The sequence below is a fragment of the Talpa occidentalis genome, unplaced genomic scaffold, assembly GCF_014898055.3.
Source record: "Talpa occidentalis isolate TD23 unplaced genomic scaffold, MPIMG_talOcc4v2.1 talOcc4.3, whole genome shotgun sequence".
In the NCBI taxonomy this organism is placed as follows: domain Eukaryota; kingdom Metazoa; phylum Chordata; class Mammalia; order Eulipotyphla; family Talpidae; genus Talpa; species Talpa occidentalis.
In genome coordinates, this window is record NW_023603184.1 from 12719778 (window position 1) to 12746843 (window position 27066).

General features: G+C 40.1%; 1 pseudogene; it reads right to left on the minus strand.

Moving 5' to 3' along the window:
* Positions 1 to 13293: 13293 nt before the first annotated feature.
* The window catches only part of LOC119255361 (tripartite motif-containing protein 44-like), a 36015-nt pseudogene continuing 22242 nt past the window's right edge, over positions 13294 to 27066 (minus strand).

Here is a 27066-nt window from a genome sequence, read left to right on the forward strand (position 1 = left end):
CTAAACAAATTTATCACCTCTACTGTCCTCGTTTATTGTTTTTAATGAGAAAATGCTCTCCTATTTCATCTACAGAAGTAGAAGCTCACAACAGGTGTGCTTTATGGGGCCTTTTTATCCTCAAGCGTGAAGTCTTTCTGCAGAATTTAGATAGTGTTTCTGGATTGCATCTGGATAAGTGATGTAGGGTAGTCATTCATTTGCCCCCTGCACTTCTTTTCACTGCCTATGTATTATTTCCTCTTTCTTCATTGGATTCCTTAAAGAGTCTTGGTTGGCTAGAGACTTACTTGACTCTTCCTATTAGTTTATCAAAAACTCCTAACAAGAGGGCATGAGTGCTGAAGTCTAGGGCCATGCTGGGCTGCAGCATCTATGCCTGGCCTTTTCATCTATGCAGCTTGCTAGTAATTGCTAAGTTTTCCCTCCTGAAACAATTATCTGCCATTTCCCACCCCACCCCTAGCCCCCACCCCCAGTTAATTATCAGTTCTGGAATTAAACTGCTTGCCTCTCCTGCTGTTGCCATGACAACAGTTGGCCTGCACCTGCCACTGGGTGAACAGTGGCTCTTTCAGAAGAGGCAATGGCAGTTGCTGGCTCCACAAAAGCCAGGGAGTAAACTAATGTTTACCTGTCTGGGGAAAGAAGTTCCTTTTCATTCTACCTTAGGCATTTTTCTGGCAATCTCCCTGTCAACTTTCTTCTTAGAAAAACTGCTTTTGGCATTTAACAAAGAAAATAAAACACTTTTTCTGATAAAAATGCCAACCCCCTGTTGGTTTGTCACAATTCCATCCATTAAGTTTTACTTATTCGCAGTTGTGATACCAGAAGGTATGAATCTTCCATCTCCCAATAAAGGCAGTAGAGCAAGTGGTTGAAAGCACAGACTTTGAAGCCTGATAGATGTGGTTCCAATCCTAGTTAAGTCACTTACCAACTATGTGGCCAGGACTTAATCACAGCTTCTCGTAATGCCAATTTTCTCATTTGCAGAAAGAGGATTAGACTATACCTCACAATGTTGTTTAAAAGTGTTGAAGTATTCTATGTAGGTCTAGTTTCTACTTAACATTAACATTTAGGCAAGCATTGCTATTACCGCTATTTAGCTGTTGATGCTCAACAACCTTGAAAGTCAGTGTAAGAGAGCGGTTTGGTCAGTTTTCACTGGTTCTTTTCTGAGTTTCTATGTTGATGGGATAAAACAGCACACTGCCCCATGGCATATAGACCAAGATGCATTTAGCAGCTACAGGCGGCTAAGAAATGTTTCTCTACCTTCCTTTGCTCCAATTCTATTGGCTCCTTCCTCTCTGTACTATTTTTTTCATGCTCAATATCACTTTCCTTTAAATAGAATTGATGGAACCAGAGGGGAAGGACACATGTACTCACCAAGGAAACAAAAGGCTTTTATGTTTTACAACCACACCGCAACCTTTGGGGAACAATTGGTAGTGGTGCTAAGGACTGAGGCATTTATATAAGAAAGTGTTTTTCTTCCATGAAATCCTTGTTTGTGAGTAGGAAAGTATTTCTCTTATGAAATACAACCACCCATAGTTAGATCCTGGGTCCAAATAAGCTCCAGTACATGAATACCGATCCTTGGGGAAGACCTCATCACTTAGGCTATTTCAGCTTTATCTGCCTTTGGCCACCCTTCTTATGGTTCTGAAGCTACCTCCCTGCAGTTCTGTTTTAAGGAAGTTGCATTCATTGTTCTAAACTTCATATCATCTTGAAGGGAAAAAACAAAACTGAACCAAAAAACTAAACAAACCAACCAACCAAAAAACCCACCATCTCTTGCTCCCATTATCTGCTATAGATGCCTACTGTGGGTTTCTGGGTAAAGAGGTGAGTACAGTTCAGTAACAAAAAGCTTTCCAAAAAAAAAGGGAACAATCCTTGGGTCAATGGAATTATTGACCTCCACCCTGCTTCTCGCTAGGAGGAAGTAAGAAGATGCTAGATACCAGTAGGTCACTCCTTAATTGAAAAAGACACCACTAATAATTTTGCTGTGACTGCCACAGGTGAGGGGGCCATAATCACAGCCATCAAATTTATTTATTTTTAAAACATAAACTATAATTTTGTGATATCCTAAAATCTATTATGCTTAGTGCCAGCCTAAAATGGCTATGAAAACAAACTAGGCTCCAGTCAGACATTTTAGCATTACATCTAACTCAGGGGAAAATGTGACTTTTTTTTTCCACATCAATTTACAGTTGACCTTTGAACAACTTGGAGGGTTAAGAACATCAGATCTCCACCATCACCCCACCTTGAACGTCAAAAATTCATGTAAAGTCTAACAGGAAATTGTGTAACTTACTGGTTCCTCAACATTGCATATTAAACCCTTTATAAAGTAGACTCACCATTCTCTAGCCTCATGTCCGGCCACAGCTGAGTCATGCAGTCACTCACAATTCCCCACACAGCACATGAAATTTCACGTCTCCGAGGCTTCAGACATGTAGATCTCTCTGCTTGGATTGCCTTCCTACCCTTTCCATTTGGAAGACCCTACCCCTGCCCAACCTCCAAGGTCTAGCATAAAGTTATCTTTCATTATTCTCTATGTCTCTGGTCAGTCATATCCTACTCTGCATCCAACATATTTAGTACAGAAGATCATTATGGTTAAGAGCCCACATTCTTGTGTCAGACACCTGGGGTTTGAATGTCAGCTCTGTCGCTTTTGAGTTGCATGAACTCATGTATATATAACCTCTCTGTGACTCAGTTTTCTCATCTAAAATGAGAAATGATTAGAACTTACTAGAACTGCAACAGGGTGGTCCCCAGGAAAGGGGGAGGTTCCCTGCCCCACCCAAGGGAGGGTGGAGCTGAGCAGGAAGGGGAGAAGCTGAAGAAGAGACTAAGGAAGGAAGCAGGATGGAGCCAGGAGACCTGGAGGAGGTGCATGGAGCCTAGAGACACGTAAAGAAACTGCGCTTGTCTTTTGGTCGTGGACTGGGTGACACAGATGTGGGTGAGACCTGTGGGGAGTTGACAATGGCAGCTTTTATCTTGATGTTGATTTTGCTCTTTTCCTTCTGGGCTTGTCCGGTTGTTTGTGACCCTTTTCTGTGGGTCCCCACTGGAAGATGCTTTAGACTTGTAGCAGGCTTTGGGGCCTTGCTCTGGGCCGATCCCATATGGATGGACTTTTACCCACGAGGGGACGGGTAACTCTGGATGCTTCATTTAGAAACTAGACTCTTTGCCTTACCTGTATTGTTTCCTAGTTTTATTAAAGATCCTTCCCATTAGTCTCATGTGTTTTGTGTTGATGCGGCGGATGGCAGAACCCATTTAGTACAGGCAGGTTTGCAGGGTTTGGGCTGCCCCTCTCCCTGTCCTATAACAGATTTGGACAAAATGTTCATCTGAGACTGCATCCCAACCTCCATATATTCGATCTTCATCACCATGGAAATGGTGGCAAAAAGTGAAAGGGGGGAATTGTTAGGGGAAAAAGGCTGTCCCAAAGCTAATTCCATACAGGCTTTGTGGACTCCACCCCCACTCCAGTGTTAGGGGGAAAAGGCTGCCCCAAAGCAAATTCCATACAGGCTTTGTGGACTCCACCCCCACCCCAGGTCAAAGCCAAAGACACTGGGAACTCCAAATCCCATCACGACTAAAGGGAAGGTGGCTGGGACCTGAGGGTGGGGTTAAGCAGCCAGGTGGATACAAAAGGCAGACATGTGGGCTTTGGGTCTCTCTCCATTTTGGGGCCCTCGGCCAGCTCGCGGCGTCTGTCTAGCTCTGAGAGTGACTTTGGGTTTCCAGGTCGTCGGATCGGGTAGGACGCATTAAAGACTTTATTTCCCTATTTTCTCCCTGAGTTGTACATTTTCCTTATTTCTTTTTCTCTTGTAAATAAACCTTTTATTAACCCTTTTGCGTGTGTCTGTAGTAGAGTATTCATAAGTCCCTTTAAAGCGCGCGGGTGAGGACCCACAGCCAGGAACCCGTTTAATATCGGGGTTGCTCTATAACAGAACTACAGTGAGAAATAAATGAGAGTATATGTGTTTAAAGCACTTCCTAACACTAACTGGTATTCAACAAATACTTCATAATAATTTATAATGATAAAATAATTACTACATTGCAATGAAACATGAAATTGAAACTGTTCACTGATTTTTCTCTCTTAAACTAGACTTTGAGATCTTTGAGAGCTGGGACAAAGTCTGTAACATCTTCATCTCTGAAGTCTAGCATGGGGCCTAGGAGCACAGTAGATACCCAAAAATGTCTGTGAAGAAATCAATGAAAGAATTTCTCTGCAAGATCATGAGAGACCACTATGAATATCTTCATGCCAATAAATTGGATTAATCTAGAAGAAATGGACAAATTCTTAGAATCATACAACTATCTGAGAATGAATTGGGAAGTCACAGAAAATTTGAATGGATCAATTATAAGCAGGGAACTTTACACAGTAATCAAAAGTCTCCCCACCCCCAAGAAAAAAAAGCTCAGGACAAATGATTTCACACTAGTTAGTTCTACCAGACTTTCAAAGATAAACTAATACTTATCCTCCCCAAACTCTTCCAAGAATTGAAGAAGAGGGATGGTTTCCAAACATATTTTATGAGGCCCACATAATTCTGATACCAAAGGCAGAGAAGAACATCACACACACACACACACACACACACACACACACACACACACAAACTACAGACCAATTACCTCTGATGAACACAGATGTAAATCCTCAATAAAATCTTAGCAAACTAAAGTCAGCAATACTATGAAAGGATCATACATAACAACCAAGTGACTCATTCCATGTATGCAAGGATGACTGATTATCCACAAATTAATGTAAATTACCACATCAACAAAAGGAAAGATGAAAATCATATGATCATGTCAATATATGCAAAGAAAGCATTTGACAAGATTCGACAAGCATTTATGATAAAAATTCTCAAAAAATGGGACAGGAGTAATATACCTCAATATTAAAAAGGCCTTAAGTGAGAAACCTACGTCTAACATCATACTAAGTGGTAAGAAACTGAAAGTTTTTCCTCTAAGATGAGGTATAAGACAATGATGTCCACTTTCACCACTAATATTCAACATAGCATTGGGAATTCTAGCTAGAGAAACAAAGGAAAATAAATATATATAAGGAATCCAAACTGAGAAAGAAAAAGTGAAACTGTCATTATTAGCAGATGACATAACATGTGTGGAAACCCCAAACACTCCACTAAAAAATTATTAGAAACAATAAATCAGTACAGTGAAGTGTCAGGCAGTAAAGTCAATATACAAAAACCTGTAGCATTCCTGTGTGGAGATTTCTGGACCTACTAAACATAGAACTTCCATATGATCCAGCAATTCCACTCCTAGGTATTTACCCAAAAGACACAGAAACATCAATTCCAAAGAGCACCTGCACCCCTATGTTTACAGCAGCACTGTTTACAATAGCTAAGCTTTGGAAACAACCCAAATGCCCAAAAATAGATGACTGGATCAAGAAGATGTGGTACATATATACCATGGAATATTACTCAGCATTCAAAAAAGATAAACACATGCAATTTGCAGCAACATGGATGGCGCTGGAAGGGATCATGCTCAGCGAAATAAGCCAAAAAGAAAAAGAAAAATACCGGATGGTCTCACTCATAACAGGAATCTAGAAAACTTAAATAAGGGACCAGGAAAATTAATAACTTTAAGAAAGTGAAAATCAAAATCAACAAAAAACTATGAACCAGAGACACTTTTAGGGGGGCGGGGGCGGGAGGGGAGGGATTGGGGTCAGAATGGGGGGGCTGCAATTGTATGGGGAATATAACAATAAAATTTATTATTTAAAAAAAAAAATCCCTCGAGGAAAACACCTAGGAGTTTCTCTTTACATATCATTTCTGTAGTTAATATCCCTCTATCTATATTATCATAGCTGTAAAAGGCTATCTACATACTTAAATTAGTATAATAAGTTTCACCATAATCTAAAAAGTCTGTTCACTTGTATTTGATAAAGTATCTTAAAAAATAGGTAAAAAGTGTTTTTCACCTAGCCGTCATATAGATTAGTTCTCTGCATACCTCTACTACTTATTTCATCCCAGTGTGCTTATTTTTTTTCTTTTCTAAATGTAAGTTAAAAAATAAATTAGCAGAGCCACAAAATTTTAACATGATAAGAAAATATTTACAGGGTGATAGTCCCCAGTGGAAAAAAAAAAAAAAAAACCTGTAGCATTCCTATATACAAAGAGTAAACCAGAAGACAAAGAAATAAAAAAATCACATTTATAATCACTTCATAAGTGAATTAAATACTTAGGAATAAACTATACCAAGGAGGGTAAAAGACTTGTACAGAGAAAACAATAATACATAATTAAAAGAAATAGATGATGACATAAGGAAATAAAAAAGATATTCTTTGATTATGAATTGGAAGAATGAGCATTGTTGCTAAAAAGTCCATCTTACCCAAAGCAAGGTTCAATGCAATTCCTATCAAAGTTTCAGTGGTATTCTTCAAAGATATAGAGCACTACTGAAATTTATATGAAACTACAAAGACCCTGAAAAACTTACTAAAAAGAAGAATGGAGGTTATCACACTCCCATATTTCAAATTATACTATAAATCTACAGTAACTGAAACAGTATGGCATTGGGATAAAATAGACACACTGATCAATGGAATAGAATTGAGATCCCAGAAATAAATCCATGCCTATATGGACAGTTATTTTGGACCCAAGAGTATAAACTGCAAAAATCAGTTTTTTCAACACATAGTGTTGGGAAAACCAGACAAGCACATGTAAAGAATTAAACAAACCACTATTTCACACCATACACAAAATTTAACTCAAAATGGATTAAAGGTTTGTCAGAGATGAAACCATAAAATATATTGAAGAAAATATAGGTAAAAGACTCCATAACACCAGGTTCAGGGATGTTTGGGGGTAGTCAACTTCAACTGCAAATGAGACTACATCAGATGCTAAAGCTTCTGCACAATGAAAGAAATTATCGTAAAAAATGAAAATATCCCCTAAATACTAGACACTACCCTAGATACCCTTGATACTAAGTGGAGGAAAATATCGGCCCATCATACAATTGACAAGGGGCTAATATGCAAGATCTACTATGAACTCACACAACTTAACAAGAAAACAAATAACCCAATCAAAAACTGGGCAGAAGAGATAAATAGATACTTCTCCAAGGAAGAATACAGATAGCTAACAGACACAAGAAAAAATGTTCATCATCATTTATCAATAGGGAAATGCAAATCAAAATCTCAATGAGGTACTACCTCGCCCCTGTGAGAAGGCCCATACTTTTGAAACAACATGTGTTGCTTGGTGAGGGTGTGGAGAAAAAGGAACTGTTGAACACCAATGGTGGGAATATAGATTGGTTCAGTTCTGATGGAAACAGTATGAAGATTTCTAAATTTTTAAAAAATAGATCTACCTTACGATTCAGCAATTCCATTCCTAGGTATCTACCCGAAAGAAGCTACAACATTTACTTAAAGACGTATGCACTCCTATGTTCATGGTGGCACTGTTTACAATAGCTAAATTACGGAAACAACCTAAGTGCCAATGACAGATGAGCGGATTAAGAAGATGTGGCATATATACATAATGGAATATTCCTCAGCTATAAAAAGATGTAATCTTACAATTTATGATAACATGGATGGAACTGGAAGGGGTTATGCTAAGGAAGAAAGACAAATACTGGATAATTTCACTCATATGTGGAATACAGAAAAGCAAGAGAAAACTTGAGGCATATAGAAAACACAAGATCTCCCATTATAGCATAGAACAGAAAAATGAACCTAAAATAAACCCTAGAAATCTGACTGAGAACTAGGGGAGGAAGCAAAGAGGGAGGGAGGCTAATGGACTATGGGAAAAGATTATGGGTGATCTGGTGCTGGTGTGGTGTTGTAATATACATCTAAGGAGGTGTGAACTCACACCCCCAAATCATATACAATGCTGCAAACTACTGTTATCTCAGTAGAAATGAGGCAAAAGGAAAAAAATGAAAAGAATTCCTCTGCAATCATTCCTGCTTAAGAGATTGGAGTACAGAGCTCCCAGAAGTGAATGTTATCCTGATAAGCCATGAAATCAAAAATATAAACAAGGTTAGCCTGCTAAGCATCATAACTATTGTATTGGATATCAAAGGGAAGTTGATTAGAGTGAAACCACATCACACAAAATGACATCCAGGCTCCTTCCTATTGGGCCTTTTTTTCCAGCACTATGAAGCCAGAAAATGCAGGCAGATCTATGTTCGAATATAGGCTTTGCCTAGCCGGCATTTTCAATGTGATAAACTAGAAGTGCCTCAGCAGAATTTTCCATCTGTGAATGGATTCTCTGGTTATATACCAACATGAACAAAATGAAATAAAGTTGTGACTGCTACGTGCAAGTACCTGAAACTCAATTACTCTAGCAAGGAGGGTTCCTTTTATTATAAATAGGCAGCACAATGCATAGCATGGCTTCATCCTTCATCGGTGACTAGAGGATAAATAATCTATATCAACAGGGGAAAACAAAGTCAGTTCAGGCTCTACAACAGGAAATGTAACAGTTAAGAGACTCTCCACACTGAAGGCCAACTTAGATGGTGGAAGCCCACTTCTGCATAATAAGCAGCCCTGATAGTTCCATTCCATGTCACAATGATCAAAGTTATTTTCTTTGGTTTCTAGCTATGTCTTCTAAAATGAAGATAATGCAAAATCAAAAACATGAATTTGCAGTCAGAGGACATAAGAAACCTAAATGTATCACTGTCTTAGTCCTGCTTATGTCTACAAATGAAGACCTCAGGAAGAGAAATGCCATATCTAAGAACACAGTTATTATTTTGGAGGGAAAAAGTATCGAGCTTATAGTCCCAAGTTTTGAAAGTAACAAAATTAAGAAGATTAAAAAAATCGACCACATTACAAAGCCTATAAGGAGTTTCCTTCCACTCCATATTTGCCATTAGACTATATTCCTCCACACAACTATATCCCAAAAAACTGGTTAACCAAGGGAGCAGGGGGAAAGAAAGACTAATGTTGACAGAGAAATAAAAATGGAGTGCAAGATATTAAATAATTTGCCCAAGGTCACACAGTCAGTCATAGGCAGGCCAAGAATAGAAGGTGGATCTGCTGACTCTCTGCGAGCCCCAACTCCTCCAGAACACGCTGCCTGTTTGATCACAGATATCAGAATAGGTCAGATTCACACTGATCTCAGCAGGGGATTTTCACCTGAATAAGAGCCAGCTCTGAAGATGAAAATGCTATACAAGCCCCAAGTATGGTTGTAACTATTAGAAAAGCATTTTACTCTTTGTTAAAAAAAAATACAGAAAACCTCAATAGCAAATCAAAATTTAATATTGATCTCATTCCCTTTTCCTCTGAATACAAGAGTTTAAGGGTCCTTCTCTCTTTCTTCCTCCTACTACACAACAGCTTTCCAGGGAACAGATCCCACTGCCACCCCCTCGCCTGGAATATATATTATTTCTCAGCAGGCTCTGGCAGGAGTAGAGAGGGAGCCAATCTGTAAGGGAGGGAACACAAGATCTCCCATTATAGCATAGAGAAGACAGAAAATTGCTGCCAAAAGTGTAAATTGCTTTTTTTTTTTGCTTGGGGAAAAAAAACCACTCTGGGCTTCAAAGATGACTCCACAGTGGTTAATATACATGTTTTACATATTAGGACTTTTGTTCCTTCATGCCCTCCAGGAATCCTTGCCATCTCTGAATAGGAAGAATGAATTATCGGATGGCAAGGGAGGGACAAAGACGGCTATTCTGTGGGGCCCAGGAAGTGTGTAAGTGCCCCCCCCCTTTGCTGCTGACCCTCAGGGGACACTGAGTAAGAATGAGATGAAGGAATATTTCTATAATAAGAGAGGTTAAGGAGAAGAGAAGTTGCTTATAGAAAACAGAAATTAAATGTCGAAGCAATTAAGAACTCTCAGGTTAGAGGACAGGAGCCAAGTGGGGCTCTGAAGGCTGTGTGAACACATGGGGGGGTTCACTCAAGACTACAGGGAAGGGTGTCCCAACAGTCTGAAGGCAGCTGAGGGCATCGGGCATGACCACTAAAACCAACCAGTCTCAAGTCCTAGCTTTTCTATTTAGCTGTGTGATCTCTAAGGCAAGTGAATCCTTCTATGCAGTAATTACTTACTTTTAAAAGTGGGCTGACAACTACAATGTAAGTTTTACATGAGGATGGAGAACATATAGATAGAACACTGTATAGAGTAAACCTTCAATAAATGGTAGCTATGCTTATCACTGTTGCTGGCTAGCAGAACAACTACACAATATAAACTAGGACAAGGAACAGACATGACCAAGAAAGCACAAAAATTTGGCCATTTCATGTCAAAACGCTTGACAAGTGAAAACAGAAAAGAGGAAAGAAGGCAGGGACACTTCAGCTGGTAGGAAGGGAAGTGGGGAGATTGATTATAAACTGACATGTTTCAGTAGGACAGGAATTTCCTTTTGTCCCTGCCACTTTGAAGAGTGTCAGAATGCAATTTTCCTGGACTTCTGTGCATAGGGTGGGGAAGGAGCCGTGTGGAAAGAAAGTGAGCAAAGGAGGCACAAAGGTAACAGTCAAAGCAGGCCTGGAATGCAGGGTCCCAGGTGCACTGGTCTCCCATCCGTGGGCAGCAGACCCTCATTGCTCTGTTTCTGTTATACAGCAAACCCACGTTTAATGCTGTCAGCAATACAGAGCCTTTGGGAACAAAACACTGTTTGGCTTATGGAGATGGTAAAGCGTATATCATAAATGAGAGAAATTTCAGATCAAAGAAGATCTGCCCCAAAGTGTTAATTGGAATAAACTGAGCCAACACAATTTGTTTGGGTAGTTCAACACCAACAAACTGAATGGAATCAACAAGTATGAATTTAAAGATTAAAAAGAAAATTTGACTCTTCTTTCCTCTTTCTGCCAAATTGGAACATGTTCTTCAAGTGCTCATTGTACCAAAAAAGGTTCTGTCAAATCCCAGTCCAACAGAATCCCTGCTGACATCCATGGCAGCCTGGCTTGAGGGAGACAGCTTGACATCTTGATTGTTAGTAAAGAAACTCTGCTTCCCCACTACCTTATCAACATGACATGAAGTGATCTGCAATTAAACTTTAAAATCACCATCACACATTGAACAGGAGCTCTGAGGGTAGATAATCTCATGAGGTCATCTGTATTCTTCTAATCAAAGTCATTCCTGGAATAGGCCAGATATTCACAAGATGAATGTGTTCACCCTAGTTAGAATTCCTCAAGACAGAAATATTATTTCTACCTTACGGACTCTGCACACTACAATTGCTAAGGTGTTTTCTTTGTACTCTCTTTCTGGGCGAGGAAAAGGTCATGATGTGGCCTGCATTTTAAGGAACTAGAGCTTGTCTTGACAGTGGAAGAGATGAAGAACTAGGGAGATAATTCTACAAGTAGTTCTAACCAAAGGTCTGGGAAAATGGGGAAACCTTGATCGATAACTAGAGAAGACATTGATTTAGCCTCCTAGCACTACTAGCCTGGCCTAGCTCGCCTCCTAGGCTCTAGTGTTGACCCACCTCCAATTCGTTCTCCACTCTGCAGTCAGGAGAGACTTCCAAAATGCAAATCTATCCAGCTTCCTGTTTAAAATTCCTTAATGCCTTCTCACTGCCTGCAGGACAGAATTCAAATACCTTGAAGAGGTCTATCAGGCCCTAAATAGCCTGGACTGTTTAGTTCATTCTTCTACTGTCTGGAGCTTTTATTCCCTAGAGCCAGAACTACCTCTACATCTGCTCCATTTCTGCCTTCTCATCTCTCAAAACTCTCTAGAGAACCTCTCCTGGGAAGCCTCCTCTTGTCCTCCAAGGCTGATGTGGGAGCCCTTCCTGGAGCACCCTAAGGGGTCCCCTGTCATAGCTCCCCCCATACTATTAGTGCTGCATTAGGTGCTTGTCTCTCTCTCTAGACTTGGGATCCCGAGAGCAGGGACCATGTCTGTCCTGGCTACCACTGCACACCCAGTATGTAACAGCACAGTGTTATAGAGTAGGGTCATAAGAAAAGTAATGGAGGGGCAGAGGGGAAAGAAGAGAAGGGAGGAAAAAAGCAAAGAAGGGGAGAAAGGAAGATGGGGAGAAATAAACCCTGAGGAACTGGTTACTGAATGTAGCTGGAAGATGGCCTTTGAAGGGGCTCCCTGAGGCTCTGTCGATTTAGAGCAGAGCACATGGTGCTAACCAAAGTAGACAAGAAGCTAGATCTAAGCTGAGATCTACAGCTCCCAAGGGAGGGAAGCACCAGGAGATGCAGATGTGGGTTACCATTTGGCACTAAAAGAGGGAAGGGAGAAGGCAAAAAAATAAGTAGTTTTTGTTGGTTTGTAAATAAAAGCAAAAGGGCTAAATCCCGCCTCCTCTAAGGTAACCCTGAGCAAGTAAGTTAGCTTCTTTCAATGAGAAATGTGAAGTATAAGTTACTCTCACACTAGGTTCTGAGGAGTCCTAGGTGTCTGCCAAGTCCCTCAGGTCTATTAAAATGAAGAGAGAGTTTCACAAATAGATGTGCCCCAACTTTCATCAGAGAAAAGTTGTTTTTTGTACACTGGGGTTCTATTTAAAGCCCATTTGAAAAAGTACCCAGTGCTTCTGCTGCAACTGAAGTTTGAATAGCAATGGCTGGGATGATTTTCCTGACCCCTTCCCACCTTAATAGTCCTTGATCCTACGTGACAGAGGAGGTCTGGCTGGACACTGCATTTACTTGTACAAATGCCCCTGGACTGTGTTAATGGCATAGCGCAGCAGTTCCTAGAGCTTGTTCACATTGCCTGAATAGAATGACAGGAAAGGTAATTTCTTTATTTGTGGGTTCACTGCAATGCTGAGGCTACAATAAAATGTACTTTTAAATTACATATAGTGGTAGAGAAGCACAGAGGAGCAATTTCTTTTTCCTAAATAAAGTTTTGTATACCTATGACCTAGGATTCATTGTATAGATGTGTTGAGTCAGACACAAAGATGTTATAGGTGAGAAATAAAGAATATTGGATCTACCAGCCATTAAAAAAAAGCAATCCAATTCCAATCAAGAAAGAACAATGCAAAAGTTTATCTAGTCAGTCCACCCGACAGCCTAATTATCATTCAAATGTAGTACCTACTCTTTTTAACAAGGTATTCTGAATGTGCAAAAGAATAAAGCAAAGTTACTGTTATTACATACTTTAAAGTCTACCTTTATCTGAAGGTTGCAGGCAGGAAATGACATAGATGGGGAAAGAGATGGGAGTCTTACAAAATAAAATCTTCAAAGCCCTGGCTTAAGATGGTGATCCCTTTTCTGTGCCATTCCTTGACTGTCCATATTTCACTGGACATTAAAAGGCCCAAAATGTCAGTCTACCTCAATTCTGAGAACAGACATGCAGCAATAATATGGTCTTACCTGGGTCCGTCTTCATCACCTTAAAAAACAAACAGAAAGAAAGAGCTTTAGAAATCACCATCGGTAGAGACCGATACAGAGGCTTTCAATTCCCTCTCCTCTTCCAACCTGAAAGCGGGGCTCATGCATTTATTTCATCGCAGACAAGCCAGAAAACGTCCAAATGCTAAGACAAGGAAGATATAATCCTATGTTCAAACTGCCTAGCAGAGATGAACCAATAATTTGCTCTTGCAAGCAAAGAAGTGAATGCACAGACCTAGAAGGCCTAAGTAATAGCCTCACCTTTTTATTTGTATGGTTGGCAGTATTCAGTTCTGAGCAAACGGAGAGCCCAAAATAGCAGCAGGTCTTAGGCAAAAGCTGACCAGCTCCAAAAGCATCAAGCTGTTACCCTCAAAGACTCGTCTCTGCCTGGTCTAGCAATTTTTCTGCCAACATGAACAGAGCAACTCTAACACAAAGCAGGACACCATGGCAGAAAGGACACTGATCTGGGACTCAGGAAAGAGGGATTCTAGCTCAAGTTCTGTTAATTTATTAGTTATGTGCCCTTGGGCAAGTTAATTAAGCTGGATGTTGGTTTTCTTCTTTGTAAAAGGACAGCTCTAGCATTTGATGATCTACATTATTCTTCAAACAATGGTTTTTCCTTTTCTCATTTACTCTTTGCTAAAACAGCATGTGAAGGTTCTATCTCCAAGCACTGCATTTCCTGAAGCTAATTTATCAGTTATCACACCAAATTCCATTGAGCCTCCTTCTGTGACCCAACAACACTTTTCAAATGATTTTCAAGCCTTTTCCAAAGGACCTCACTCATCCTTTTTATGTTAATGTATCTTTACAGCCTCATCTTTAGCCGTTGAGGGTTGGTCCCAATAGAGAATATGATAACTCTTCAAAGAACTTCCCCTTGCCCCCATTTGATTGACTGATTGTTCCCAATAGTATAAAGGAGAATGAGTCAGACATTATGGGTTTAAACTTGACTCCATCCCTTGTTTGCTGTGTTCCCATGATCAAGTTATTTTGACTCTCTTAATTCTTAATGTGTAAAATGGGGAAAACTGTTCCTCTATTACAGGACGAATGTGAAAATTAAATATTGTGTATAAATGTCAAGCACAGTGTATAAAATATAAAATACACTTAATAAAAACTATCAAGATCAGTAACAATTTAGCCTGACTCATCAAGAAGTTCCTATATGTAGGTGCAGAGGGTAAGAGATAAGTAACTAACGACCTAAAGTTGGAGGAGCTCCCATTCAGGAGCAGGCAAAACACACACATGGAGAAAATGAACTATGACCAAATGTGTTAAGGGCTCTACTAGCGATGCAAATCGTGTTTTGAAAGTGCGAAGGAAAGTCACAGACACTGCCTCTCCTGGACAAGGTGGGGAAGGCTGCACAGAGAAGATGACATTTATAATCGCAGTTGAGAGAGAAACAAGATTTTCCCAGGCTGGCAACAGAAGAAAAGTACTGTATTAGCAAGAGCAAAGGCAAAGCAGTTTTGATTGTTTTTTAAATGTGTGTTTGAAGAATTTTGAGTTCTGTGAAACTAGAGGATGGATATGTGTGTGCATGTCTTGGCAGGAGGACTGAGGTTGGGGACTTGGGAGGTAAAAGAGATAGTCAGGACATAAGCTTAGAAAGGCGAGCTGCAGCAAGGAAGGTGATTAAAACCAGGTTATGCACTGGACGTGGAACAAGGGCATTTTAGCAGACTATTAAGGACCTGAAATAGAGGTTAATTGTGTTAATAATTTCTACTCTCCTGACAGAGAATTGCAGTGAGTGGTGAAAGAGGGTATAGGGATGGGGAAGTTCTCTTTGCATTTTGACTGACACGTCTTTTGGGAAGTATTCACTAGTAATAAAAAATGTAATAATTTGAATTTAATATGAGTTGCATAATTATCAATGACAAAATTAAACCTTAACACAATTTTTCAATTAGTTTGGATGTTAAAATATAATTGTCTAGAAGAACCTTATGGAAAATGTATCCAGTTTTTCCTATGATTTAGGGCATATCCTCATCACAGTCACATATCTTTGTGCAATAATTAAGACATGTTTTTTAAGTTACAGAAATATGGCTTCAAATTCTGGTTCATCAATTCCAACATGAGGCTTTTGGCAATTTATTTAACTCTTCCAAGGTTCAGTTTCCTCCTCTGCACAGGGAGATCCAAATTCTTACCTCCCAGGGAAGCTAGATGCAGGAGAACTAGATCTGCAAGGAAAATGTGTGCCAAACACTTTGCAAGTGTCTGGGACATTATAAGTGTGCTAGTGGACACTTCACTGTATTTTCCCTGAACTGTTAATAACATTTCTAGGGAGAGTGGGGAAGGACATAGACAGGGCACAGGAGTTTGCTTTATGTTCATCCATTTTTGCTGTTTAGATGTATGTGGTTCTTTTCGGAACAAATAACCACTGGTTCAAAGCAACATGGGAAGGACCAGGGTTAAGAGTTTCACAGTGATTGAACATCTATCTTGTGTCTTTCATTCACACTTGTCCTTTTTTTAGTCCTTATAAGGCCCTAGTCCCCATGCCACTCTTAATCCAACATTTATACTCCCAATTTATGCTGTAGGCTCCACGCTTGAGGTATCTTTTCACTATTCACAGTATCAATCCAAAATCTTTCATTCTGTCCTGCTCTATGTTCCCAATTCTGACATTTTTCAGTCAGCGCAGTTCTCAGCCCTGGGATGACCTTATTTATGGGCTCATTTTACAACATAGCTCTGTCATGGCCTTCTTCTCTGGCACTGATTTCCAGCTTCCTCCTTCGCTGCAATTAGTATTTGCCCCACTGACTATACTCTTTTAAGTTATGGGGCACAAATATTTTGCTAGGGTCACTTACTGGATCTAGGTCTTAGCAGCCAATCTTCCCAGACAGGTTTGCACACCAGTGTCAACATTTATTACCTACCGCTTTTGATTCTCTCGCTCATTCTCAGGGACCACAGCTAGGGAACATTCCCAGAGCTAACAACCTTGGCAGTTAGTTTCTAGTTCTCCTACTACCAATAAATGTAGACATTTTCTTTTACCTCTTCCTTTGGCTCAGCTGATTCATTAGAGGTATCAAGTTGTTCCTTGGCTTGGCCCATCTGGGTCATCAACCTCTCCATGTGGGACTGGACATCTGCCAATATCTCAGCCACATGAGCTGTGGCCATTGCTTCCTGGATGTCTACTAAATGAAGGGCTTTCTCCTCCTCGTCAGCAATTGCTTTCTGAACTTCCTTAAATTCCTGCTGTATAAACACCTTCATCTGGCCCCGAGGTACCTGTAGAACACAGATGAGTAAGAAGAATAAGTTGCACATACAAGGAGATGGAAGGGTAGAGTTATTATTATAAGTGGCAGGTAGTCCTGGTCTCAAATACGAACCACGGTTCCTAAATGATTCTGAAGTTTTAAGGATATCACCTAAATCTGTTCCCCTATTATCTTTGATAAATTTCCTGCTAATCCTTTTGCCTCTTTCACTCTTCCTCAACCTTCCTTTTGCTTTTCCTTTTGTTCATTTTTACATCAGCAATACATATTCACTATCACTTTCTTCCTCAGAAGGTAATTACTATTAACAGTTTGGTATTTTTCCTTGCAGTCATTTGTATATATAGCTGTATACTTTCTGTATGTAGACAATTATGTTGTTTTTATACAAATGGATCATAGTGAACATATGGTTCTATATCTTGCTTTTCTCCTTAAAATATGTTAGTACATACAGATAACTTCATTCTTTGAGTTATTTTGAATATATACGAGATACAAATATATATGGATATTATACATATATAAAATGGATAAAATAGATCCATTAAATATTCCCCTTCTTAATTAAAATACAGAATATTTCTAAATTTTTAATATTTCTAAATTTCTAAAATACAGAATATTTCTAATATTTAAAAACAATATAGCAATGACCATCCTTGGATATACCTCTTAATATCTCATATAAATTTCTTTAGAAACTGAAAAATATGGATGATACTTCCAAACTGACCTCCAAAATAGATGTACCAATGACATTCCCACCACAGAATGGAAAGTCAGCATTTCCTTACGCCTTCACCAATATTGTGCAATATCAAGCCTTTATATTTTTACTCTCTAATGGCTGAAAAACATTGTTTTACTTTGCAACAACTGTGCAGACCAAATAAAATATGCCTGTATTCTATATTTCACTAGAGCATAAGAAAGATAAACATAGTGAGAAACTACAAAAATTAGTACTTTTAAACTCCCTATCTTGTTAGTTACTACACTTAATGGTTATGTTTGCTCACAATCACATTTATTTTATGAGCAGTTTTGAACAGCTATGCATATTGAGTAGCTGAGGGAGAGAACAGGGAAGAGGTAGACAAAGGAGTAGGCCAGGGGAGAATTTTAGAGATGATAGAGAAAGAAGCTGCCACTTAAGTAAATAGATTTATTTATAGTTAGGTTTCATAGGTAAGGAAACAAACACAGCTGCAAACTTGTAAGAAATACAGAAAACTCCAATCCTTTTACTCTCAACTTGGTGCTCTTTTTCACTCTTATGGTCTGTTAGAAGGGAAATCAAACTCTGAAAACCTGGGAGGAAAAAAGGAGACTGAGGAAGCTAAAGACTAAAAGAGGGAAAGGTGAACCCATTTTTAAGTAGACTTTTTTTTTTTTTTGAGATTTATTTATTTATATAAGCACTGGGTACAGTCAGAAGTGCAGGAAGGTGCGGGGAGCAGAACAGGCAGACTGACGATACACACTGCTGAGGGGAGCAGCGGGCAGCAGGAAGGTCTGTGCGCCATGTGGGACCCTCACCAGACGGCCGGGGATCGAACCGGCGAACCCAGTGCTCAACTGCTGCACTTAAAAACTGAAGGAGACCTAATACTTTAAGCAGCTCCTGTAATTCTGCCATTAGAATCTCAAGACAAAATAAAGCCTTTGTAATTTGTATCCACTTCCAAATCAAGTGATTAAGTAACACAGCCCTTAGGAATTCATATGCTCTGCAGGTACCTCTCTCTGGTGCTAAAGAAAAGGAGACCGGGAGTGTTAAGTGTTATTAATGCCCCTGCAAATCCTGCATCAGATTGAGAACTGTGATTTATGTTTATTTATATAATTCCTTTCTTTGAGTGTGTATATTTGAGGATGTTATGCTTTATGGTAATCATTTATTGATGGATCTCTAACCTTGGAATAAAATTACAAGATCTAGTACCTTCTCTTATAGTATAAACCTTGGAATAACTTTTTTGAATGCCTAAGAAATTTTCTTAACAGTTCCAAGTAACAAAAAAATGGAGAGCATAATAAAAAGTGACTTGACCTCACCTACACATGTGGTCTGAAGATAGGGAGGTGACATCACAGCCAGGAAAGGTATAGTCCAGTCTGCAGTCAGAGAATAAATCATGGCTTTCAAAAATTAAATTTTCTATTTCCCATTGCTTTATATGGGTTTTTCTACACTACACTTTATACAGATTAGGCCACAAATAAGAATTAGAAGGAAGAAAAATCTAAAACAATTTAGGGCTGTTTCTCATTCCCATTCTCTCCTACCTAACAAATAAGCATTCTCCAACCTAGCTCAAAATGGTAAGAACAATCTTCTGGGTCCATCCATCTGGGTTATTCTAGACCCAAACTTCCGACATTCACTCAAATTCAGAGCCCCAAAGAGGAATGTGGTAGGTTGAGTGAGTACTCCGGAGAAATGACTCCTGTGAAGTAGGTTTTGAAACTCTTATCTTTCACGCTCCATTTCATCTCTTTGACAGCTGGTGTATTACAAAATGATAAGATTGGTGACACAAAAGTTTCCTTTATATAACATCTATTAGTAATTGCCAAACCTTTTAAATGCCTTGGCCTAAAAAAGATTTAAATGTGAAACCCCAAAATATAATATAGTCAAAAGTATAACTACTCTGGTTAAAAGAGAAGTCTTTCCTTCCTCCTCAAAGTACTTCCCAGCATTGGTACTGGTCTCCAAGAAAATGCCACGGAAAGGTCTAGGGTCCCTTACACATATGAAACCTAGAAGGAGCTTTCTCCCCTGTTTTTTTGTTTGCTTTTGATTTTTATTGAGATAAATTCACATACCATAAATTGTACACTGATTTTTTAAAAATAGTGTTTAATTTGTGATTTTTTTTACTGTTAAGCAATTTTTTTTATAAATTTTATTTTTATATTCCCTATACAATTGCAATTGCAACCCCCTTATTTTGACCCCAATCCCTCCCCTCCCCGCCCCCCCGCCCCAGCTTTCTCCCTTTGATTGGCCTCTAAGTGCATAAAACCTTAAAGCCCGAGGATTAGCAAGTGGTGTATCTTTGCTATAGTTACACTAGTATGAAATGTATGTTATTATTTAAACAAAGCATTTTACTAAAATTACTGAAATAGAGCCTTCCTTGTAATTTGAAACAAATGGCAGCCTATTTGTGAATGGCCAGAGTAATTAGTGAGTGTCTAATTGTTCTCATTAGAGCCGAGTCCAACTACCTCATTTTATATATGGACAAAAAAGGCTCAGAGAACTACACTAAAAAAGTCAGGTTAAGAAACCAACTTTCCTCTGGCCTAGGTCAGTGCACTTTCTGTTACAACTCATTGCCTCTTAATGATCCCTTTCTGCCTGTTTAAATTTCTTGAAATTAATTTCTTCTTAATGGAGATGTTTCCTCAGTTAACAGGGTGCCTCTGTGGCTATCCCTGCGGGGATGTGATTCTTGGGATAAAGAATGAACATCTGAAGAGTAAAGTCTTATTCCATGGCACTTTCCATGTGCTCTTTTACTTAATATTTCCAGGTTAGGCCAGACGCAAGAGGCGTGCGCACTTGCACAATGGCACTTTAGACACACATTATTAAAGACACGAAATTATGAATTAAGAGCTTGTACTTAAAATACCACCATTCAATGTGCTTGACGTAGGCTGGGAGCCATTAACACCTGGCTAGCTGGGCTGTAGGAAACCAAAGTTTTATTAACTTTTCTTTTATAGGCTAATTATAAAAACAAGTATATCAGATATAAAGCATCATAGCCTAAGATAGATGTGTTTCAGAAAAGAGCTGCACGAAAGAAAAGCATCCAAGTCTACATTGATTGAGATATCAGAAATACGTCTTATCTCAGCCAAATTTCCTACAAGGTTTAAAACAGCCTCCTCCACAAATGACTAAAAAAAAAAAAATGCAAACTGCATGCAATAAAGAAGATTCTACTTCCTTCAAAATATCTTTAGTCCTTTTTTTTCCTCCTCTAAACTGTAACTATTCTAAAGTAGAAAAATGAAAAAGCAGGAAGTGGCGCTTTTCAGACATTGCAAGTTGTCCTCATTCCCACAGCACAGAGCCCCCAGCATGCCAATGTCCCTGGAAACTGTCAGGTGGGAATCTCCAAGTTAAGTCTTGTGTATAGTCTCCAGTATTTAGTCTGGAACTGTGCTCCAAGAAAGATCCTTCCAAACTTCTGCCAGGATGCCGTGAGGCAAGGCAAGACTGTCAACAACAAGGAGGACAGAGTTCCCCTGCTCCCCTGGCCCTCTTTTATAGATACCACAGTTCAGGTAACCATCCAGCCTGTAATATTTGAAGTCAAGTTTTATTTTTTCCACCAAATAACGAGTCTCAGTCCTTGTCTGAAGGAGAAATTATGAGACCTTTGCTTAGGGTCTCGCATGTAATGGCAGTCGATACATTCTGACCAAATATCAGGAGCCATCCCACATCTGCCGCTCCATGCCAGGCTGGCTGAAGAGTCTTCCTGCTATGAAAAGTACCTTCTTTCCATTCACTTCCCGTTACCCTCCACTAAATATTCATACCCACTCTCTAGATGCAAATGCTCCATTTTAGCATTACCTACTCACCCTACCTAGGTGCTTGCATGCACTCTAACTTGCACCACGACCTTGCTGAAACAAAATTCTAAGTCAGAAAGGTTTCTGGATGATTTAAGGAAATTATTTTGAATCCAGATCCTATTTCCAATTTGTTCTAGGCTAGCTTTATCTCCCTTCTCACCTCTACTTGGTCTTGAATTCTTGACTTTCCAATCTTGACCCCAAATCTCACCTTTGGCCCCTTCAGACTTAGTAATAATATGTGCCCCTCACTCCCTCCCCCTTGGTGTGCAGACCTTAGTTTTGGTTACTTAATCTTTGATATGGTTTTTACCATTCACCCCCAGAATTATATTCCCTCAGATAGGAGCCCCACAATTTAGTCAGAACACACTGGTTTCCCACTATTTCTGCCAGAGTGCTTCTTTTGAGACTATAAATTTTGATATTTGAGCCAATTCTATATTGTTCTTTAACAGCTTCCTGCATATGACCCTGTAATATGCGTCTTCTCAATCTCCTCCCCCTTCATGGTTCTCTCTTCCTCATATACAAACACAAATAAAATGTCCTTGCACATAAGTGTGCATGTACACACACACCCAGTGTGCTCAGGAACACATTTTCTAGAGCCTTCATACTCACAAAATCTTAATAAACACCTAAACTGCACCTGCTAATCAGCTGTGAAGTGGAGAGCAACTGCGTGCACTAGTCACGTGAGGGCGCCAGTCCCAGAACACCGATGAGCAGTCCTCAGCACGAAAGAAGGAGCAATCTCTGTGATTGCGGCATCATTGCCAGATGTCTTCTCTGTGGTCATGCTGCCAGCTGCTATCGCCTTATTGCCATGACAACTTTATGTACAACCCCAGTCATGGTACCAACTGGATGTCCCCGAGAGCATCACAAGAGGATTTTTGGGTTCACTTTGAATCTATACTATTGCTTGCTCTTAAGATGCTTCTCTCTTGGCTTGACCCCAGGGTGACCATAAAAAAACAATCACAGGGCCTCCCCGTTGGCGCAGTGGTTGAGGACTGGGTTGCAAAGCTGCCCGCAGCCTCTGCAGCACCGGTTCCATCCCCAGCAACCGGTGAGGGTCCCACATGGCGCACAGACCTCTCCTGTCGCACCCGCTGCTCCCCTCAGCAATGTGTTTCGTCAGTCTGCCTGTTCTGTTCCCCATTCTGTCTCTGGTGAATTCTCTCACCCTCCCGTGCTTCTGACTGTACCCAGTGCTTGTATAAATAAATAAATAAATATTTAAAAACAAAAACAAAAACAATCACAAACTTCTAGGCACTACTTTTCTTGAGTGAACAGAAAAAAAATTCTGGGTGGCCGCTTTGTAGGAGGAATGTGAAAGTAGAAGAATGAGTCCTCAGAGACACCCAGGACATATAACAAATAAAAGTAAGAGTGAGGACTTTGATTCCACTTTGTTTTCTTGCTTTTGTTCCACTTTACTGGAACTAGAAAGACAACCTATGCTTCAGGAATTATTATGCAGGAAACGGAGGTAGAAATTAACACCGAATGTTTCAGGGTGCAACTAAACAGAAATTATACTGCTTTTAAGTCTCTAAGACTTGCATATACAAAGAAAGTCTATTTCACCTGCAGAAGCTTAAGGCAATTTTAAAACAAGACTCATCTCTCCATCTCCATTCCTGTTCTCTACCCATACACTGTCCCTGCAAAGTCACAGCTATTTATATACTATCAAAACACAAAAGCAAAACATCCACACAGCACCACAAATACTCAGGAAAGGACACTGAGATTTAAGTCTCATGTTGTCTGAGTCTTATTTGCTCCAGAGGTCACAGTAGTAAAGTACATGGAGTTCGTTGTTTTTTGTGAAAATTACACACAATAATCATGTTTGAAGAACTAGTACTCTCTGAGCACTCAGGAAATCAGCAGAACTATCCTGGCTCAATAGTTGACATTAACAGTAGACTTGAATATATATGTTCATAAATAAATAGGAACACTTAGAGTGTGCTTCTCAAATGGTACCCCCGAGCGCTCACAGAAAACAGTCACCAAGCAGTTTTCTTAGAGAAAAAAATCCTATGCCCTTTGGTTCCAAATGAACTCAGGAAGGACTATGTCACCCATGCTATGCAGGCACTGTAGAGTCAGGATGTCAAGGGCAAGTCTTCTTGCTTCAATTTCAGAAAATAGCCAACTCTCAGGGAGCAATGGCTGCTGTGTTTTTCAGTTTCATAAGATCAGAAACAATCCTCTTCAATGATAGAGAAGCAAAGCACAGAGAGCAGACAGAGGAGGCCCTTAAATAAAAGTCTGGGTGGTTTTTATCACTATTATCACAGTAAAGTTTTATATCTAGGTATCTAGTCTCCTAAATTAAATGTCAAATACAATTTTACACAGGAAACATGAAGCATGGTTGCTGTGGGGGAGTCCTGACAGCTCCACTCCCCTTTCCACATTGGCCACGTAATCAGCCCTTCAAGCTTTGGCAGAGAGTATATTATCAAGTCTCTTGTCAATGCAAAGAGGAGCTGGAGCAGAGGAAGAAGGACATCACAATGCGTTAATTTTATTAAGCCATTTAAAACTCAATCCCTTTGCTTTCAAACAATGCTCCAGTCTACTCAGGCATCACATTCCACTCTAGTTTTAAAATGCCCAGAGATGACTTGTACAGTGCTTCAAACAGGAGCACTGGGGCTCCAATAGAAAGAGAACAGTTAGGGCCTCCCTAGTGGCACAAGGGGTTAAGCACCGCACTATGAAGCAATCCACAGCCTCTGCAGCACGAGTTCGATTCTCTGCAGCACGAGTTTGATCCCTGGCCAGAGAGAAACCCACATGGCGAAATAGACCTCTCCTGTCTCGACCTCTGCTCCCCTCAGCAGTGTATTTCAGTCAGTCTGACTGTTCTGTTCCCCACTCTGTCTCTGGTGAATCCTCTCACCCCCCCGCATCTCTGACCTGTACCCCAGCTCTTGTATGCATAAATAAAAATAAATCTTAAAAAAAAAAGAGAGAACAGTTAAAGGGTAAAGGTGCAGGAGAAGAGGAAGTAGGGAGGGAATAAGAATCTCGTGGTGTTTACTATAAAAGGGGGATATAGCTCCTAATGTCTCTTAAACGTGACACAGTATCTTTTGTGACTCAATTTCTTTACTTTTCTTTTAATTTGGTGTCAGGCAGTCTTGCTAACTTGAGAGTTTGCTCTATAACAATAAGTATAATTGCTTCTAAGCATTGATTTATTGTTTCTATTGGGGATATATGGGTATATGGCTGAACACTCCCAAGGCAATTGCTTGACTTAAACAGGCAACAGCACTATAATGAACTAACGCCAGGCAAGGCAGCCATGTTAGGCCCATAGTTAGCCAGCCAGCTGGGAAGCAACACCAGGGGTCCCTACTATGAAGGTCTGAACTAAATTTGTTTGCATGCCACGATCATTCAAGGAGGCAGCAGTGGTCTTTTAAAACCTGTAATCTGTAAATGTCACCAACCCTGGGAAACGTTAATTAATCAAAGTACAGAGCACAGCCAGTTATAAGTCGGTGCCTTATCCTTCTCCACAAGGATTAGGAAGTATCCTAAACTCTATGAGGGCAGGGGGAAGCTGTCCCCACACACCCTTGGCCTTCAGCTGGAAGCATTGGTCGTTCTCAAGACTAAGAGAAAGCTAGCAGCAACCACCATTTATAGGATAATGTACTACAAATTTTAAATGGATTAATTCATTTATCTTCCTAACATCTGTTCCTAAATACTCCGACATATATTATTACACATGATTCAAATCAACAAAAACTTGAGAAACGGACAAGGTAAGCACAGGTCTGCCCAACACAACGTAGCTATCCAGACCGCACCTGTACAAACGCAACCCAATTCCAAAGCTTGAGGATTTCGTAACTAGAATACTGCCTCCTTCGACAGAGTTGTGCAGTCATCACCACAATCAAATTTGGAATATGTTCATCACCCCAAAAAGAAATCTTACCCATTAGCAGTCACACCCCAACCTCATTCTCCATCTCCCTCAGCCCCAGGTAACAATGAATCAGCTTCCTATCTCTATAAATTTGCCTATTCTGGACATTCCCTACAAATGCAATCATGAATGTTTGTTCGTTTGTGAATGGGCTTCTTTCACTGAGCATAATGCTTTCAAGGAGTTATCCATGTTGTAGCCTATAGCAGTACTTCATTTCTTTTTATCCCACTGTGTGGATATACCACATTTCATTTATCTATTCATCAACTGGATTGTTTGCACATTTTGGACAGCATGACTAAAGCTGCTGTGAGCACTGACTGGCATGCAGTATTTGTGGGAACATGTGACTTCGTTACCCTTGGGTATATACACAAGAGCGGAATTACTGGGTCATCTGGCAACTCTGTATTTCTGATGAATTACAAGACTTTTTCTCCCAAAGAGACCATTCTTTGCATTTCCACCAGAAATATATGAGAATTCCAATTTTCCTTCATCTTTGCCAAATCCACAAAAATAACTACCCATGCAACATAAAGCAAGAACTCTTCCTAAATTAGTGCCTCAACCTCCTCATCTATATAGTGGGGGAATTAGAAGGGAGGGCCTCAGGCTTTGCACTAAGCCCTATATTTATCTAGTGGCATCATGTGAGATGCTGTGACCAGCATGGAGGTAGATGCTGGGACACAAAAAGTGGCACTACTATATGTCTGACTTTGCAATAAATCATTTTCTGCTCTACATGAGTAACCTTAGACAGTGACTGTCACACCTGCCTCCTTCCCTGCCTCCCCCCCAAAAAAAAAACAATCTCACAGAATCTGCTTATACCATTAAGAAGAAAACATATGTACCTTATTAAATAAAATTTCCACTTAGCAGTAATGGCCGATTAGCCTTCAGAATTTTCAGTTTTCTAATCTGGAGTTCAAAGATGGAAGCCGATTCAAATGGTAAAAATGTGGGCATTGAGGCCTTCAGAACAAGATTACAATACAGGAGGTTCTCACATAGTTCCCAAGGGTAATATCTAAAAGTTAAGTAGAGAGACACTATATTGAAAGAGTCCTGTAGCTCACAGGCAGACTACAACACCCCTTGGAGACCACAGACCATCAGAGACCGCAGCAGAGAAGACATGGAGGACATCAACACATCACTGAACAGGAGCTGGGAGGAGACAGATGCCCAGAGGCTGTGGTCCAGGGCAGGGGACACAGAGGGCAGGGCTGCTGGCTCAGCAGATGGGGAGAGTAGAAACTATGTAGAGGCACACACACCCATGACCAAGGAGAACTTCACACAGAGGAGTTGGGGTGATCCACTAAGGTCAGATCTCCAGTAAGAGAAAGAATGGAAAAGGAGCTCTAGTCTGCCCTCTCTCACCCGTGGAACTGGCATGGACCGTGCAGAATGCACCGACAGTGCACAGAATGTCAATTCTCAGATCTGGGACACAGGATGCCAGTGGTGTCACAAACACAAACCAGTCCCTCCATGGTACATATACACAAGCAGCTGAACCCCTCCAGGCCCTTCCCCACCCTCCAGACTCAGGAACTATAAAAGGCAGCTCTCGGTAGCAACAAAGC